The sequence below is a fragment of the Coccinella septempunctata genome, chromosome 5 (assembly GCF_907165205.1).
Source record: "Coccinella septempunctata chromosome 5, icCocSept1.1, whole genome shotgun sequence".
In the NCBI taxonomy this organism is placed as follows: Eukaryota; Metazoa; Arthropoda; class Insecta; order Coleoptera; family Coccinellidae; genus Coccinella; species Coccinella septempunctata.
The window spans coordinates 22,453,141-22,473,006 of NC_058193.1; the positions used below are offsets into that span (position 1 = coordinate 22,453,141).

General features: G+C 35.1%; 1 protein-coding gene and 1 long non-coding RNA gene across 4 annotated transcripts in view; one reads left to right on the forward strand and one right to left on the reverse strand.

Annotated features, from left to right (window-relative positions):
* Positions 1-19,866, reverse strand: part of LOC123313385 (RNA-binding protein Musashi homolog Rbp6) — a 1,061,117-nt gene that overhangs the window by 831,123 nt on the left and 210,128 nt on the right. The window lies entirely within an intron of this gene.
* Positions 17,173-17,562, forward strand: LOC123313389. The gene is made up of 2 exons (XR_006537738.1): positions 17,173-17,281; positions 17,333-17,562. It is a non-coding gene; the product is annotated as an uncharacterized LOC123313389 (long non-coding RNA).

Below are 19,866 nucleotides of genomic sequence, written 5' to 3' on the forward strand. Positions count from 1 at the left end.
ATCATTCATCAATCTTCTCAGTCTTACCCGATCTAAGAATGAGGAAAAAATACATAAGCAATAATAGAACTCTGACAGCGAACAATTTAACGAGCACTGTCAATATCTAGTCTCAATTCTTCTTCTTCTTTTCACATAATTCCAAACAATCATTCGGATTCGGATAGTCTGAACTCCAACATATACCAATTGAACCAGTGAAAAAATTACTGTTTCCTTGTATGTTTCTGCGCCACTTGCTTCCTATTCCATTCCCGTCCTTAAAATTTAGTGGAATCGCATTGGACTGGCGGGGGTGATAGTCGTCATCTTGAATGTTTTATACAGTCGATTTTTGGTGAAATGAAACATCCTGTATAAAAATTTCGTGAAATGAAAGAAGGCAGTTTCTTTGTATCCGAACATACCTCTAGCAACAACATTACTTTTCAGAATGTAGAGGATATTCTGGCCGCATAGATCAAAGGGCGTCTTAATAAACTTCCAAAGTGACCCTACATATATTGTTCTAGGCATCCGAATTTCATTGGATCCTTCGTTCCCTAATTTTGAGCCCCTAAAATTAATCGAGCTGGAATGACCCTTGTCGTTTCCATGAACAACCTAAACTCAAATTGGCAATTTGGTTTGCTCCTTCCTCAGTTTCGAAAATATGGATACGGACCTGCCACGATTTCGTATTTCCGCTAAGACCAGGGAGGCATTGTTATGCAAGACAGCAGTGGCGGTCCGACACGTGTCGTCCAGTTTGTACGAATTCAGAGACGGTGGTGTCCGACTGCGACAAATTGCGTTACATGAAATAATCCATTGATGATGGCCGGACCTTCATCTAATTGAAATGTTTGTGGTAACTTCCCTCAAGCCCAGTCCTTTGTTTACTCTTCGAACGTGCTGGTAACTCACTTACAGTAAGTGCTCATAATTCGATGCGGTCTGTGGCAGATGGCGCTCTATACTATGAACGACGGTGTTATGGACTAGAAATAATAGTCGATATCATCGGGAAGACAATCAGGTCAGAGTGGAGATGAGATATAGACCATATTAGTGAGGTTAGAATCACTCAATTGGCGGGAGATCCATATTCAAATTTTTTTACAAAGGAATCAACTTCAAGATGGAATATCGCTAACTAGAAGTAAATGTTAATATAAAGACATGCAAAATTGGGTGCCGCCATTATTAGAGGTTGTTTCCAAGTATATTTTACGTCACAAAATACTTTTATATGTCCTAAAATCAAAATTGAACACATTATTATACGGAATATATCCGTATGTCGTAGATCATTTCTGCTATACGTCAAACATGAACCGTTACAAGGAAAATGACATGCTACGCTTGCGCGTTAGAATGATGTCAGCTTCAGAGGTTAGAAACGAAATGAAGCTACGACAAACTTCCATGGATCTTGCCGACCAATTTTATATTGATGAATTATTAAGAAAATATACCATTTTATTACGAAATTTTGTTTTCAACTGGTTAAGAAAGGATCATAGAACACATTCCAACAGAAATAAATCTTAAGAAATTCGCTAAAATATCCTAAAACAGGCGAGAAGTACGCGGCATTTTTAGTCCCATAAGAAATGCATAGGGAATTCAGGGACCAGATCCACGGATGGATCGCGATTCAAAATTCCCGCCTAACCTCACTAATATGGTCTATAGGTGAGAAGTGATAGGTTCCGAAGGGCTGGACGTTTGACCCTCGATGCAGTCGTATAACGCCCGGCAGTTGATTTAAATAGTACCTACTACCAGTTTGATGCGATAGTGTTTGTGGTTTATATGTGGACAGGTCTCACCATAACTGTGATCATATAACCCATAGATTGATTATCTGCTATATAGGGTTGAGATAAAGTATGGAACCAAGAAAATATCTTTCTTAGGACAATATTCATGAAACTCTGCAAGCAAATACAATGAAACATAAAATATCGGAGGTCACTCTTTCTGTTACTACTGTAGCCTAAACTTCGTTAATTCAAATGAGATCCTGTATATGTAGATTATAAAATACCTTGTCCTTTAGATATCTTTAGTTCAGTGGAAATAATTTGAAAATAGGAGAAGTATCACTATACAGGTTATCCCAAATTGCGTGATTTTGGCTGTATCTGGTACTTCTAGACTAGATAGGGAGAAACTTTGAAAGGAGTCTTGGGCACGATTTTCGTGAAAAGTCCATTATCTATAATATCTTCATTTGTTTTGAAGATATATTCAAATTTTGATATTTGGTCGATTTCGAAAATGTGCCAGAGGAAACCCTTCTGATGGACAGAGGCAAGAAATAATTGACTCAAAAAAGAAAGCATCGTTAATTCAGTAACTTTGCATAAACGAATCATTAGAGGACTGAGGGTAATGGAATTCTTGTATGACTTGGAGATGTTTCGACCTTTATTTTTGATCCTTTACAAGGCTAAAAGATGAACATTATGTCAATCATATCCCTAGTGTTTTTATTTAATATATCAGTTGCCAGTTATATAAAATAATAACATGTTTGCAAATGTGTGCATGTTGTGCATCTTAATTGAGAGCTGAATACCAAAAAAGTGAACACAATCTTTATTCTAGTTTGAAGTTCAAATCTAAATACATTATAAACCTGAAGTGACACATTATATGCAGACTTTGAACAGAACAATATCTACCACGATAAGCTACATATTAAAAATGAAATTATACGAATCAAATCATTGAAGAGCACCAATATGAGACAGGAGACAACACATTCAGACTATTCGTGAACAAATAAAATACACATACCTATTAATGTGAATTATAAATCCCTTTATAGTTTGTACGATTTTACATTATCAATTGTGAACTGTTTCAAAAATGACCAATTTCAGGCATAAGTTGGTCGATCGATAAAGAAATTACCTTGAAATTCAAAATTTTCACTTTGGTGTAGCATATAAGTAAAGCTTCTCATAGCTATGTATTGTTTTGTGAAAAGTTTTCAGATTTCGTTTCATGTTGTAAGTTTTCAATGTATGTTCTACTTTCAACTTTGAAAAGGACTAGAGATAAAGGTAGAAACGTAGGCATTCCATACCATATTTTTATTCCTGTATGTTCCCTATGTCACATATGAAATACACCTTATTAAATAGGAGATAAGTATTCAGTAATAGCTAGTGGCTAAGAGGACCGGGGAAATAAAATCCTTTATGAGATTCCGACCTTTATTTCTGGTCTTTATCGAGGCTATTCATATGGAGTACCCCTTATATTCTCCAGAAACATACATGAAACCATGTCGTCAAGTTTTGAAATATTAATGTGGGCATTTGTCATTAAATAAAATTATTAAAGAATCCCTCATTAGAGCTTCACCTAGTAAAAACATATCTTCCAAGAAGAAATTTGAAACAGCGAGTAAGATCTTCCGATCTGCGAAATTGTCACAGGCACGTGTATTAATAGAAAAAAAAAGGCAAAAAAAAACGACAAATATAAGTTATAACGAGAAAACGAAGAAAACTACTGCAAGCCATTAGATTCACCATTTAATTGGGGAGCCGACGATGCTAAATCGTGATTTACTCGAGCGTTGTGGAGACCTAGTGGATTTTGAAGATTAGATGGTAGAAAAAGAAGGTTCTATGATGTATGCACTTTCAGCAGTGGGGAAAGCGTCTTCAGGTTTTCACACATAAAAAAATGTTCATGTGAACATAGTCGAGCGTGTCAGTTAGGATACTGTATCTATATGCCCTACGTGTCCCTTAATAATGAATTCATGTTAATCTGATAGTTTGCGTGGTGGGGCTGGACGTACGAAAGAGTTGAAAATGGTGAAAAAAATTTGTCGAACATGTCAGATTCTTAAAGGATACGTTAATTGGATCCAAAGAAAACTATTCTTCTCGAGACTGACAATTCGTGACGTAACGTCACAGCGGTCAGATTTTCATACAGATGGTTAATCTCGGTGTTGCAGACGTTTTGACCCATTAATCTGACACTAGTCAGAGAGGGTTTTCTTAATCTGACCGTTTGAAGATGATAACAAGGCATTTTTTCAGATACCTCTCTCCCTGTACCTCTAATCATTTCTGTATTCATTATAAAAGTTGTAGATTATAAAATTCTATACAACTTTTGTATGAACCAATTTTACCTACTCTTAACGGTTTTCAAGTTAAAAGGCGATTAGGGCGAGGAGCCACACATGCGAAAGGCCAAGGTCAATGTAGAAACCCAGTCTAATATACATTCATCGCCATATATCTCAAAAACGTTCAATCGTGAAAAAAATTGCTTCGAACAAAATTTGTAGAAAATATTGTGCTCTACAACTTTTATAATAAATGCGAAAACCATTTGAAGCCCAGGAGAGGAGATAATTCAAAAAACTGATTGATTTTTGTGACCTTTTTGGCCAATTTTTATCGATTCGGCGCGCTGAAACTGTCAGATTATATTTTTTTTCTGTAATTCTGGAATCATTAGCTTCAAAATCAGTAAAAAGCCACTGCACTCGAGAGTGTACAAGTGACTTTTTTTTGCAAGTTTGGCGCCCCCACACATTTTACACATTTTCGTCAAACTTAAATTGTCAGATTATATACTTTTCAACAGTTAATTAACCACATATATCTTAATCTAACACGCTCGAGTATGTAAAATGGTAGTTTTTTTTTTACTATTCTGTCCTATATACAGGTCTAATTTTTGGTAGAGGTACTCTATTGGGTGCAAGGTATCTTTCCTCTTACTAATCTGACAAGCTTTAGTAAATCCCGAATTTCTCTCTTGGGCTCCCCAACTAATTGTGCTTGTTCGAGCCATATTTTTATCATCACATGATGATCACATGCATACTAAACCTCAAAAGTGCATGAAATAATAGAAATCGACTCGAAACTAATTATAAAGAAGAAAGCTCAACCTTCCCGAACATTTCTCATCATGGGATTTCTATTTGTTCCTTGCCGTCATGAAGATACCTGAAACTGCCCTCAGGTCACCCGAGACGTAAATAAACCACGAGCCAACCGCCTCCGCAGCGCTGCGGTGCCGCACCTAAATATCAAACCGCCGCCAGAGAAACGTACGAGGGAAAATTTCACTTTATGGGTTCATTTCAAGTGTTCCCATCGCATAAGCCGGCAGATAGATTAGATCTCAAAAATTTATTAGTTCTGGGCGTAAAGCGGAGCGCATAAACAGTTCCGTTCGCTAACCGCAGTTGCATAAACGCAATAACGTCGTGATGGATGATGAAAGCTCGGAATTTGCAGAAATTGTGGATTGCCGGTTCGGCCGTCCCGTGCATATCGAACGATACCAATAAGCCATTCATGGGCGCCCGCGGGGCAATATGATGGGGGTCTTGAAATTCCAAAGCTACGTCGAATCAAATTCCACTGCGAAAATGCTGCACATTTGATTAAAAATAGAAAGACTTACTACTATTAGCAATAACTCTACCGAGCGTCAAACGAAGATCATTACTTTACCTATGCTTTTCACATAAAAGGTGAGTCTTTGACTCGTACAAATATTTCACCAATAGATTTTTGAAGGCAAGAGAAATACTTTTTTCCTTTACCATTTTTTCCGAATCAGCTCGCTTTAAAAGATACTGTTGAAAAAAACCATAAAAAATATTATTTTTAGTTCTATCTCACAAACGGTTTTATGGCATGAAATGAATTTCGGAATATTGTTTTTCATTTATTTGATTAATCTATTCCGAACACAAGATATTACCCACGTCTTTCAGTTTTCCTATTATGACTATTACGAACCATAAAAATACCAAAAATCCAAAGAACCCAACTATTGAAACTAAGTTTGGCGCTATCTAATGAATATTTGAACGTTTTGTAAAAAAAAAGGTACCTATGCCTCATATTTTCTGGTATAATGCGATAATCGGAAAATTGGGTACTGGCTGAATGCATCTCTCTTACTCTCTTTAAAAGATCCACAGATGTGTAGTGTCATAGATTTAGCTTGTTATTCTGAAGGTAATTTTGTTTCTCCAGGAGTGGCATAACTCATTATGAAAACTTGGCTTACCCCCGTTTTCACAAAGCCGGATAGGGGGATCAACGCTTGATTGACGAATAAACGTCAATTTGTTTTCAATCGATAATTCAGTCATGAGCCTTCAGAATATCATTCTCGCATCAAATTATGATCTATACAGGGTGTTCCTAAATTGAACGTACAAACGAAAAGGGGAGATTCCTTAAGGGAGTTTAAGAAAAAAAAGTCTCATAAACATGGGGTCGCAAACGTTTCGTTTTCGAGATACAGAGTGTTGAAGTTTGATTTTTTTTATACGAGTTTATCGAATCTTTATGAATCATCGCTACAGATCAGGAAAATTTCCATAAAAACTGACACTGAATTCATTCACCACAGCTCACAAAGTGGCCTTCCCATCATAATTTGGATTTTCACGAGGATTTCGAGAGAATCGTTCCAGAAAAAATATCACCCTGTAGATCTTCTATCGAAATTGCCATGTCACGTGGTGAGAACTCTAAAATGTAATATCTATGCCAAATTTCAGTTGAATATCTTGTGAAGTGTAGATACTATGAGAAAAAAACTTGAAAAAAATTCAAACTTCAACACTCTGTATCTCGAAAACGAAACGTTTGCGACCCCATGTTTATGAGACTTTTTTTTCTTAAACTCACTTAAGGAATCTCCTCCCCTTCTCGTTTGTACGTTCAATTTAGGAACACCCTGTATAGGTACGTACATTCAATGATTCTCAAATGATACTCCTTCAAAATATTTCAGGAATGCAAAGGTCTCAGTGATTTCATTTTGGAAATCGAGAGACTTTCATGTCGTTGATCGGGCAATGAGAGTTTTGTGAAATCCGCGGTATATACAGGGTGTATTTGAAGGTGAGGCTTCTTTTTCAATAGAAGATAGAACTGATCAAAGAGAAGCGTTGCACCAAAAATCACCTATACAAAACTATCAAAATGACAAAGTTGTGAAAAAAATTGAAAATGATTACTGAAATAGATCCTTATACGACTGTAGACCGTTTGTTAGCTGAATTATCGTAAAGCAGTGGGAAAAACTTATCTCCTGATTCGACCATGTGGTTTCGTTTAGGATATTGGCTCGTTCGATATTTACGTCGTAATGAAAATGGAAACTTAGGGTTGCCAAATTGTTTTTTTTTTTTTTCAAGTAACTTACACGATTTTATGTGTATGATTTCGATACCAACTGACAGAAGACACTAGGGACACAAGTGTAAAAAATAAAATAATACTTCACAATCTTTTTGTTCGAACATTCCAACAATCGTCGTGAAAATGGGATGAAATGGGGAAACATCATAGCACTTTTTTAACATAACTAACATAAGCACTTTCAAGAAACTTCCTCGATTTTCTACTTTTTTTTCACCCTAAGTTGCACGATACAACAATTATGATTCTCTCAAAAGTGACCTGTTGCATCTAATCCGATGAACTTGGTACTGAACCATTCATTGCCCAGCCACAGTCTCGTACTTGAAATTCAATGAAATTTTATCGAACTTCCAGGGGTTGTATCTCAGCCATCTTGGATATTTTATATAAACAATTTTTGGTTCAACTACTTATTTTGATGAGTTCTACCTTCTGTCAAAAAAAGCCTCACCTTTGAAAACACCCTGTATTTTTATCAGGGCCGAATCGGAAAAATGGTACAGAAAAAAAGTTTGACCTCAAGAATCTACTGATGAAATATTTGTACAAGTCAGACTCACCCTGTATAATAAAAAATCGATTATCATTATTCGAAAAATTATTGATCCATGATCAAGTAAGGGCAACATGCATGGTTTTTAGCGTGAAATTATTAATGATGGGATATTTGTTATAATAATTATTAGGCTCCTTATATCATTCATCCAAAAATATACAGAGTCCATTTTTTTATTTAATAACTGGTACATTCGATAAATATTTTTAATACTTCTTGCAATAATGGAACTATGATTGAAATTTGCACATTTTTGCAGCGAAGCACAAACCTTACTAGTCACCCTCAACAACCTGTTTCAGTCGGCTTTCAGGTATACACAAGTTGTTCCATATAGGAGGAGTTCAAAAATTCAATAGGATTTACCATTTGAAGGCAAAACGTTCATACAGGGTGGCCCACCCTAGACAAAGGTCTAACTTGGAGAAGCCATCTCAAACAAGCCGTTGACAAAACCAAGGCAGCGATGAATATGCTCTACCCGCTGATAGGTAGAAAGAGCCACATGTTATATGAGACAAAATTGAAAATAATCAAAGCCGTTGCTAGACCGCAACTGACTTATGGATCAGGTGCTTGGGGATTCGTGGCAAAGAGCCATATATAAGGAATTTAGGCAACAGAAAATAAGCTACTACGATGTGCCATAGAGGCGCCTTGGTTTGTCAGGAACAAACAGATATATCCAGATTTGAAGTGGGAAACCATCACCGAATTTATGAAGAGGAAAGCTGAAAAGTTATTCGAAACAGCGAAGGAACATCCAAACGAAGAACTCAGGAGAGAGTGGACTACGATCCGGAGGAAGACAGAGGAAGAATGAGAATGAGAAACTTATTAAAACTATACTAAGAAGAGATATCCGAAATAGACGAACATGAAAACCCTAGCACGACAATGTGCATGAAGAAATTAACCGATCAAGGGATAAATGGTTTATAGGCAAATGCCTGGAACCAAAAAAAAAGCAGGTTAGGTTTAGTGGGTAGCGAACTCGGAAGATTAAGTAACCTCACAGTGTTCCCTAGAAATGAGTTCCTCTGGGCGAGAGATAGAGCCCCGTGTTTTCACGGTTTCACAGTGTGGTCCCGATAAGATGGAAAACATTTTCATGTGAGACGAAGAATACTTAGAGGATCATAAAAAATCCCCATATGTAATATGTAATATCTAGGAGCTCTAGATTCTGATCTACAGACTATTCTGTATCTGTATCTGTATCTGTATGGAATTTCAAATTTGAACAGAATAACCTAGTTTTGGAATTGAGAATTGAGATAACTTCGATGAGGAAATTCATTGTACAGTGTGATTACGAGAACTTTAAAGAAATGTCCAAATTTATGTGATACGGTCCTGAAAATCAAATGATATTTCATTGCAGTTTTCTGGAACCACATGGAAGCTATCTTCATTCCATATTACGGAGAAATCAGGGATTCCCTTCAGAAGAACACCCTTTAAATCAAAATCTATACAACTGCTAGATACTACATATGGGGGTTTGTCGTGTTCCTCAAGGTATTTTCTCTGTCTCATTAAAATGTTTCACATCTTAATCGCAAACGCTTAGTTACGGAGCTACAGGGTGTTGAGAGATTAATATTTTTCAGCATGGAAGGTTGCATCGGAAAAGGAGGGAGATTTCCGGCATTTTTTGTGAGTTTAAATAGGTTCCTTCATTATAAAACGAGACTATTAAAAACAAAATGTCAATAAAAAAAAACCTTTTTTCCGGTCAAAAATAGCCGAATGAATAAAAAGCCAATGTCTCTACTGAAATCCCTTTTCCAGACCGTACAGTCGTTCCATCAATGCGGTTTTCTTTGTCGATACCCATCGCCATGTTCCTGGGAACATGACATCGTACAATAGAAATACTATCCGAACATTGTCCGAAGCACGAATTGAGAAAATTGATCGGAACCACATAATGTACTTTTTCACTTTTGCTCCAAACGCTTTCCGATCGTATTTTATCGTAGCGTTTCGACATCGTGAAACGTACAATACAGACCGCGGTCGTAATGGGCCATTTTCCGTTAGTTTATTATCAATGGAATAGTTTCCGTTTAATGAGATTACACAATGTGCGACGGTAAGTTTTGAGTGGAAAGCTCACGACGACGAGAAATCGAAGTAGGATATCCGAGAGGATTGCCGGGAAAATCGATCCAAGGTGGGGTCCACTGGCAGGCAATTGTAATTATCCGTTAGCTATCAGCTACCGTGTCGGATTTCAGATTGTAGGCCTTCGTCTTTCGTCCAATATCAATTTATTCGGGTGCTTTCGGCGCTGTCCTGATTGCGTTGGGCCCCGATGAAATTTCAGCGATCGACTCCTTCGCCGATGATCCTTGACGGATATTTCATATCGCTCAGCGGATAAATCCCGCAAAAAGGAAGTCAAACCTTGGCAGTAGTATTCGTTACAGAATTTTAGACTAGTTGAAAAACATTTTGTGGGTATTGGGTTATGACTAAGATGTCTAAAACTCTGGTGTATTCACTGATTCGATTTTGTTTTCAATTTCGTGGGGATATGGGATCAGTTTCGTTTTTTCCACTGTAGGTAGCGCTGTTTAGAATTTGACAGAGCATTCTCAATTGATATTTGAAAATAATTTGAATATTTTCCTACGCCTTATACGAATATGTTGTATTTATAAACGATTATTGATAACTGAAATTGTATAAGTTTCGAGAAAGGGTGTAGAACATTTATTTTATTCAACATGTCGTTCGGTAAGTTCATTTTTCTGTATGGACAATCAAGAACTACAGCTAAGAATTCGGTGTTGTTGGAATATGAGGCAGAACCAAATTAAATGAACGAAAATTTGGGACGGATATAGCTAAGTTTTATGGCAAGCAACTTCAGCAATATTTCAAAGAAATTGTATTGGAAATACGTAGTTTGAATTGTGAGCATGTATTGAGAATCAGAAATACATAAATCTATTCGAGTTTCAGATATCGATTGAAATTTATTTTGGGAGGATTTTGCATCTCTTCATAAACTTTTTAGGGTTTTCACTCCCAATCTCTGAAACAAAATCAATTAAAAATGAAATCAACGATTTGCTCCTGCGTAAATTCTTGCACTAATTTGTCAGGAGCAAATTAACTAGAAAAAATTGTTGCCTGACAATGAACTCAAAATAAATAACGTTGAAATTATAATTCTTTGTAACAAAAAGCGACAATTCAGAAGATTTTCAAAAGTAGATTTTTTCGTCTGATGAAGGAGTCTGATATAGACTCCGAAACGTTACAAAGAATTATAATTTCAACAATTTTTTCTAGTTAATTTGCTCCTGACAAATTAGTGCAAGAATTTACGCAGGAGCAAATCGTTGATTTCATTTTTAATTGATTTTGTTTCAGAGATTGGGAGTGAAAACCCTAAAAAGTTTATGAAGAGACTATTCGAGTTTGTTCTTCAAATATTCTTCCTGAGTAGGTATAGTGAAAATTCCCTTTCCGTCTACTGAATATATTGGATATTTGACCAATCATCTGTGTTTTATTGAAATCATATTGAATTAAACCCCTCACAAATTCAATTCGTCAAACGGAGATTATCTTGAAGAAAAATAGTAAATACCTTTGGAACCTTATTCGCTAGTGTTGAAATATTGACAGATTCGTTTTTACAACGAAATTAAACTGCAAATCACAAATATTCCTTAACAGCTGACGAAATGGGCCAGTTCATATTTTGAACTCGTTGATCGATATTCGATATCAACGCAAAACAAAATAAAACGGGAGAGTATAATTGGACTTCCTTTGGTAGAACAAGGATAGAACGAAGCAAATGACATGGTGGCGCCGCCACGAAACTGATCCCATATCCCCGATTTTCTGAATTGTTGATGCTTGCAAAAAGTGACAAGTGCACACACCAGTGTTTTAGACATCTTAGTTATGACATCGAGTATTGAATACTCTATGGTTATAAAGAGTTTCTTTATGCTTATGCAGTAGAGAGAATGAGAACGATCGCCATACTGAAAATGTGTCTCCAAAAACGGGGAAAATAGGAGTCGCTGCGATCGCTAGGTTGATCGATAAGGGGTAGGTATTAAAGAGTCAATTTGAAATGAACAGCCTTCACATTATTTAAGGTTATGTGTCATCGTTGTTTCATCTGATGATTTTTCAAATAAGTTTCTTCGAATCTATAATAAATATAAATTTTATTTATTATAGATTCGAAGAAAATGATTTTTCAATGTATTACATCCAACAGCCACATGGCCAATTACAGGTGTAAGTAATATAGACAAATTATCAAATAATAATAGACTGAACAGAATAGCCGTCGGCAGAAAAAAATCAATATTAATTTTCTATCCGACAATACAACTGTCCTTTAAACTCATTTATGGACCGAAAAAGCATCTACTGAAGGAACATTGTTTAGGCTTCTACACATCGACAAATTAGGACTGTGGAAATGGTGCTGCGAACTTGGGACACTAATCCTAAACATTAAATTAGATCTTGACGCAAGTCTAGGCGCGTTGAAATCCATAAGAGAAAGTAACTATACTGAGTCGAAAAGATTATTGATCAATTTGTATGCAAAAGTAGCATCAGCAATTTCTCTTCTTTTCCTCAAACTAGTAAAATCAAAATTGGTTCAACAAAGACTGATGGTCGTGATGAACAGGATAAATATCATAGTTCTTGAAGTACAAAAACTTCAAAAACTTCCTCTGAATGGATTCCAAAGCTGTAATGTATTTACTGTGATATGGATTCCACACCACACTGCAGTATTCGAGCTTACTACGCACTAAGCAGAAATATACTGATTGTATAGCTCCAAAATTTAAGAATTCCCTGCAGTTGCGCAAAAGAAAACCCAAAGACTTATTGACATTTTCTGATTTATATACAATAAAATACAATTGATATTATAAAAGTGACTAAGTAATCAGCTTTATTCATTCATAATAATTGACGACATTCAAATTCAAAAGAAATCACTGATCAAAAAAATGATACCTACATACTCGTATATTTATCAATGTTTATTGAAAACAGGATTTGTTAGTTGGTTTAATGTAATCTTCAAAATTATATACATTTGCAGTGAGGAGTAAAACACATCAAGACAACAAAAAGTAGCACTCTTAGATTTATCACTTATTAGAGTAGATTCTGTTTCCAATACTCAGCTGAGAACCCTTATGAACCATATATTATGTTATGCCAACAAAATTCTTAAAAAATATCCACTTCTGAAGTTCTGAACTATATAGTTTTATTGGTTAGATATTCTTATTCAGGAGAGTCTACTTCTCACGAGGGATGACAATTTCGATTTCGTTCATAATCATTTTTTTGATATCTTCATCGCAAAAGTGCTCTTGACACACAAATTGAATCAGAGTTGATTCTTGAGGTAAGGTTTTTTTCAATTTTCTCTCAAAAATGCTCTCGGAAATTTTATCTCTTCTCCTTTTCTTTCCTATGCCAAAACACTCTCACACTAGCACACGCTTCAACATTTCATCATGGTAATATGTTGTTCTCTTATCAAAAAACGGAAATAATAATATTCTAATTATCTGTCACCAGGAAGACAGTTCACTCAGCCAACTTCAACTAGTTTAAATCAAAATTTCGCCATCCCTTGATGGCCAGCGCGACTATTGGCAAAAACATGAACTACCTATTGGTACATATTTTAGGGGACAAATAATCTGTGGTCTCAAAGCAGCGATCGTTCTTCTTCTCTCTACTCTCCATATTTATGCTATAATTCTTTTTCATTGAAATATCTCATTACTAAATATTAGCTTATCAGACCCATAATATGTAGGTCAAATTATTCTATTCTATAGTTAGATACATTTGCCCACATTGTAAAGAAATATGATAATATCGTTAAGGAACTCTTATGAAGACAGCGCAAAAGGCAAAACACATCTTTTCGTTTCAATTCAAATATGAATCACAAAATAGTATAATAATTTCATATTAAAAATACGAAATCCAAAATATTTCAAAGTCGTGTATTTGGAATGAAAAAACAGTTCTTTTAGCTATTTTCGTTCAAAATATAAAATAAAAATAAAAAAAGGTGTAAGGTTATGCAAATTCAAAAATAATAATCCTGAACAGCCTAATCAAATTCATTCAGAGAAAGAAAAATTTTTTCGTGAAATGAACATAAAATTTAGAATGTACGTGGTGATTCATGGCGATGGCCTATTAGATATTTATGAATACCTTATCAATCAACCTAAAATATAGAGGGTCTTCATGAGATGATCATCAAGTTGATCAAATCGAATTGAACAAAATTTAAGATTTTCAAATTATGATCAAACTTGTTACTTATTCCAGTCGATTCTACGTGAAAAAGAAGGGGGTTACTTGAATAAATCCTCCACCTAAAATGAAAACTTACAGATTTATCCAGGGAAAACAGCAATTTTGAACTTCTTGATTAGTCTGCAATTTCCGGAAACCATAAAAGGAAACTATTATTTGATGTTGCAATAAATAAGTTTGACGTTTCGTAAATTGAACCTAACAAATTTTTCGTTGAGATTGTTGAGAATCCATAAGCATTTTATGAATTGTGAAAATTATCTATCGGAACATGGAATTTCAGATTCCTTCTGTCGTCTGATAGACTAATCAAGGCGAATCAAGGAGTTAAAAATTGCATTTCAAGTTTTTCCTTGCTAACTCTGAATATTTCAATTTTAAGTATAGGGTTTATTTAGGCTGCTTCCCTATTTTGTTACGTAGAATCGACTGACGTAATAAAAATATAGGTTTTAATTTGAAAACTACGAATTGTCCAAATTGATTATGTTCTCATAAACATCCTGTACGGGGTGGGCAAAATTCGTTGTCCCCTGAAAGGATCTCGAGAAATTTAAGAGCTACAACAAAACGGATGACATATTTCCAAGCTCTTTTTCAGAGAAGGAAAAAATGGTGGGAACTGTAGCCTCCTACGATTCTTTGTGTTTGAGTAATCAGCAAAAAATGAGATTTCGAAAAGTTCTCATTTTATGGTCTTTACAGTTACTACAGAAACTTGAACCTTCTACAGGCCCTTTTTTACGTAGAATTCACTGACCAACTCAAAATATGTTTTCATTTCGAACCATTAGGGCAACGTTCGTTTTTTTGAAAGCAAACTTTTATTGAATTCGTTGTTTTTGAATTGCAAACAAATTTTTCTTCAGTAGATTCTACGTATGAACGTATCTGAGGAGGTGCAAGTTCAAGTTCTCTAACTTCAAAGACAAAAAAGTTATGAGAACTTTTCAAAATCGTCAAAATCTCAGTATTTGCTAAATACTCAAAAACGGAAAACCGTAGGAGGCTACAGTTTTCACCATACTTTGTTTCTCTGAAAAAGAGCTGGGAAATATGTCATCCGTTTTCTTTCTAGCTATTATAGTTCTAGAGATCCCCTCAGTAACAAATTTTGCTCACCCTGTACATTTCAGGTCCAAAAAGCAAACAATGTTATAATATATACTCCATAGTGGAAAAATGGAAAATGGTAAAGCTTTTCTTGGAAAAAACCTCCTCGACAGAAATATTCCAAAACGTGCAAAATACTTTTTTAATAAGAATCCCTATTACCCATTATTATAATAATGGATGTTAAGAATTGAAAGGCGAGTTAAATGGTCAAAAAGATATCGCAAAATAGTAAAATATTCTGAATTATAAACATTCTTTACCGTAATATATTTCAATATAGAATAAATCTATCTACTCAACCTCTGCTTCACTATGTTACATAATTATCAATTCAGAATATTCCTTTTCCAAAATATCCCTGGAGACAATCGGAAACGCCGAAACAGGAGACAAACGGAGACCCGAATAAAACGCGATAACTCCAGGCTATTTTTTTCCTTTTAAACGCCATCAATATTCGACGTATTCGACATCCAAAGAGTACAAATAATACCCAATTCGTTGATGGCAATTGTATATCAATAAACCGTTTAGGCAAACCGAGCGTGCCACCTAATTATGGACGAAACAATGTCCCTCTTTAATGGCACGGAAAGACCATCAAAAAGGGATTAAATCCGTTCCCAAATTCCAATGATCATCCACGTCCGTGTACTCTCCGCACTTCGCACCGATTCCACTTGACGTGATCGGAATGAAGGGTTTTATCTGTTTGCATAATCACATATTTATGTAATTTTATTTTAACGCTACAAGGCTCATTATGGACTATGCACCGAGTAGCATGGTTCATATAGCACTCAATTTTCGATTAATTGGGCTATTTTTTCGAAATTTTCCGGGAACGGTAAAGATGCAACAATATTATTAACATCATAGTTGAATTTACAAACCACGAAAATTGAAATAATGCGATAAAAACTCATTAAATGCAACTAGTAGTCCAGGAGTACCACCTTTTTTTAAAAAAGCCATAATGAAAAGAACATACCTAGGTACCGAGGCCAAAATCAATACAGGGTGATTTTTTTTGTTTCATTTTTATTCATTAGAAGTATTCGAGGAAGGACTTGTAATACAGATTCAAGATTTTGGATTTTCGTTTTAGAGAACATGAACTTGAAATGTGAAATATTTTCAAACGGAATCTACTTCCGGTTTTACCGGTAACGAATGTAACTTCGTTATTTCAAATGCAACACCCGGTATTGTGCTGGGACGAGGGTTTACGAATAATTGACGTAGGATTCAGAGAAAATATTGACTGACGGAAATCCTCAATTTATTGAATCTAAAAAACGTTGATCACATTATTCACAAATTTGACAATCTACAAAATTATCTATCTTACCTAAAAAACGTTGACCAAGCTCAAGAGTGGTATCTCACCGTTATGACAGTAAGTTTATACTCAAATGAACTCAATAGAAGGCTCAATGTAATAAAAATTCAATAATTAAGATTCGCTCTTCAAGAAGATGTCGACTTGTGAAAATGATTAAACTAATTCAGCGAACAAAAGAAAGAACCGCCACACATGGACAAGTGATAAGATTTCCACAACATTAAGATTTTGATGAAATGGAGCGCCTGGCTTTCAGACAACCCATCATACACATATTATACAGGATGTCTCTGTACAACTTAACCCCCCTTCCATCCTGTGCAAGGATAAATTAGGAAAAACTAATTTTCAGCAGCATAGGTCGGAACAGCATACGTTTTTAAGTGGGACGAGTGAAAAATTCCGCGTTCTTCACCAGTTTTCGGAGATACCAAAACATAAGTATGATCATGAATTTTCTTTTTTATTTTGAATGATTTGCATAGTAAAATTCTGATATTATTAAAAGAGATAGCATTAACATTTATTCCGTTTTCCAGAAACTGAAGAAATTCTGGAGCCTGCACATGACTCTCCCCATCAAAATCAGGTACTAAGTAAACTTACTTAGATCTCCCAAACCAAATAAATTATCGTTCATAGTTAAATTTGAAATTTGTTGTTGTCCTGAATGATGAGCAGTCTGTACATTCAACCCAGGAAGACACTGAGGTAAGTTAAAATTGGAACTTAAATTTGATTTGACGTTTATATTTCTTTCAGAGACACCCTGTATACGTGAACCAGATTGAACGCGTGCATGTCCACGTATGTTATTCGCTAGATTTTCAGTATCAAGATTATCAGTATTAATCAAATCAACCCCAGGAACATCCTGCATAAAATAATCATTTTCTTGATCTCCACTTCTAGCTTGATCAACTTGTACATTATTAAGGGTCATTCTCACTGTATCATTAACAATTTTTGAAATAAACATATCAAACATTCTAGACTTATCCTTTTCATGTTGATTTTCAAGGTTGAACATTCGTCTCTTCGAGTGGTGTGAATACTTAACTTGTTTGGGTGTTCTTGAATCACTTTCCTTCACCTTTGGGACAGCTCCATGTTCCTGATTTTCCTGTTTCCCGTTTTCTTTCCTTTCAGTACGTACCGCCGGAGACAGGGCTCGTGCATTTTCAGTACGTACCGGAGACAGGGCTCGTGCATTTTCAGTGATGTCGTCCTGTAGCTGGTCTTTCTCCATATTTTTTCTGACACTTCGTAGGTGGTAATTTTCTCTCCTACTATCCATTTATTCGCCCTAAGTTGGGCGCCAAGATGTGCTGGGACGAGGGTTTACGAATAATTGACGTAGGATTCAGAGAAAATATTGACTGACGGAAATCCTCAATTTATTGAATCTAAAAAACGTTGATCACATTATTCACAAATTTGACAATCTACAAAATTATCTATCTTACCTAAAAAACGTTGACCAAGCTCAAGAGTGGTATCTCACCGTTATGACAGTAAGTTTATACTCAAATGAACTCAATAGAAGGCTCAATGTAATAAAAATTCAATAATTAAGATTCGCTCTTCAAGTAGATGTCGACTTGTGAAAATGATTAAACTAATTCAGCGAACAAAAGAAAGAACCGCCACACATGGACAAGTGATAAGATTTCCACAACATTAAGATTTTGATGAAATGGAGCGCCTGGCTTTCAGACAACCCATCATACACATATTATACAGGATGTCTCTGTACAGTATATTTATACATATTCGGCTTCTTCGTTCAATACTACACTGATTTGATGTATGATATGCGCAACCACTCAAGTGATATTTGAATTATAGCCTGATTATCCAATTTTTTGAAAAAAGATTGTCACAAATTAGTGTCCATATCTTCAAAATCGCTCATTGTAAGAATTTCTTTTTACGGAAGTGGAACAAGAGAAAGTACGCTGATACTGTTTCTTGTATATTTTATGAGGAAATGTTATACAGGGTGTATGAAACAGGGCTCCAAAGTGAGCCTCAATAAAACTTTCATGTCTCATATTTTTCAAATGGGAACCCTATAATTTGGTAATTCCAATCAATTGTTAGGGTGTCCCAAACATTTCATTTCATGCCTTTCAAATCAGTAGTTTTGCAGTTATTGAATAAAATACGAATTTCACGACTAAAGCCAAGTTTCACAGTCATATTCATTTGTACGCTTGTTTTTTTTTAAGTAGGCTATGTTAGGGATTGTCATTCTTATTTTCTTTTACTAATCTACAAAAATAATACCACTCAAAGAAAGAGCTTGCAGTGGGGGTGCGGGCTGCATTACTAGTAATGCAGTAATAATTATCTTATCACTTGAACAAATGAGAAAAGCTCTTAGATGGAGTTCCTCGAAGAATTGATAAATGTATGGAGGTAGGAAGCATTTTGAAAATTTATTGTAGTATTAGATTCCTGCTGTTAAGAAAATGTTTGTGATAGTTTTAAACTAAGATAACATACATTATCTGTTACTGTATTCAGTCCGTTTAGGGTTAATGCATCTACTACGGAGAAAATTGTTGTGATACTTCCTGAACTTTGATTTTATTAAAGTTCGTAAATGTGAATTTCTGTCGTTAAGTTTCTAATTATTCTTTTTGAGATTTTGTTACATTTTCCGCAAATAAAGAAAATACTTTGGATATATTATTCTAGTGTAATTATTATTGCATATTTCGCATAGTGATTAATCAGTGGATAAATTATGAATGACAGTTCCTAACATAGCCTACTTCAAAAAATACAAGCATGCAAATGAATCTGACTGTGCGATACCTTAGGCTTTAGTCGTGAAATTCGAATTACATTTCAATAACGGCAAAAATACTGATTTTAAAGGGTTGAAATGTTTCGGACACCTTGAAGGGTTTCTGACGAGCAATCGGTTTTATTTACAAAATTATAGGGTTGCTATTTGAAAAAAAATGAGATATTATAGATTTATTGAGGCTCACTCTAGAGTCGTGTTTCAGACACCCAGTATAATATTTCCTCAAAAGTTGTATCTACGTACTCTCTCTTGATCCACTTTTGCAAAAAGAAATTCTTACAGTGAGGGATTTTGAAGATATGGACACAAATTTGTGACTATCAAAATTGATAATCAGGCTATAACCGAAAAATCGCAAGTAGATTCCGCTTGAAAATATTTAACGATTCAAGTTCATGTACTCTAAAACGAGAATCCAAAATCTTGAATCTGTATTACAATTCCTTCCTAGAATGAGTTTAATGAAACACTTGAGAAA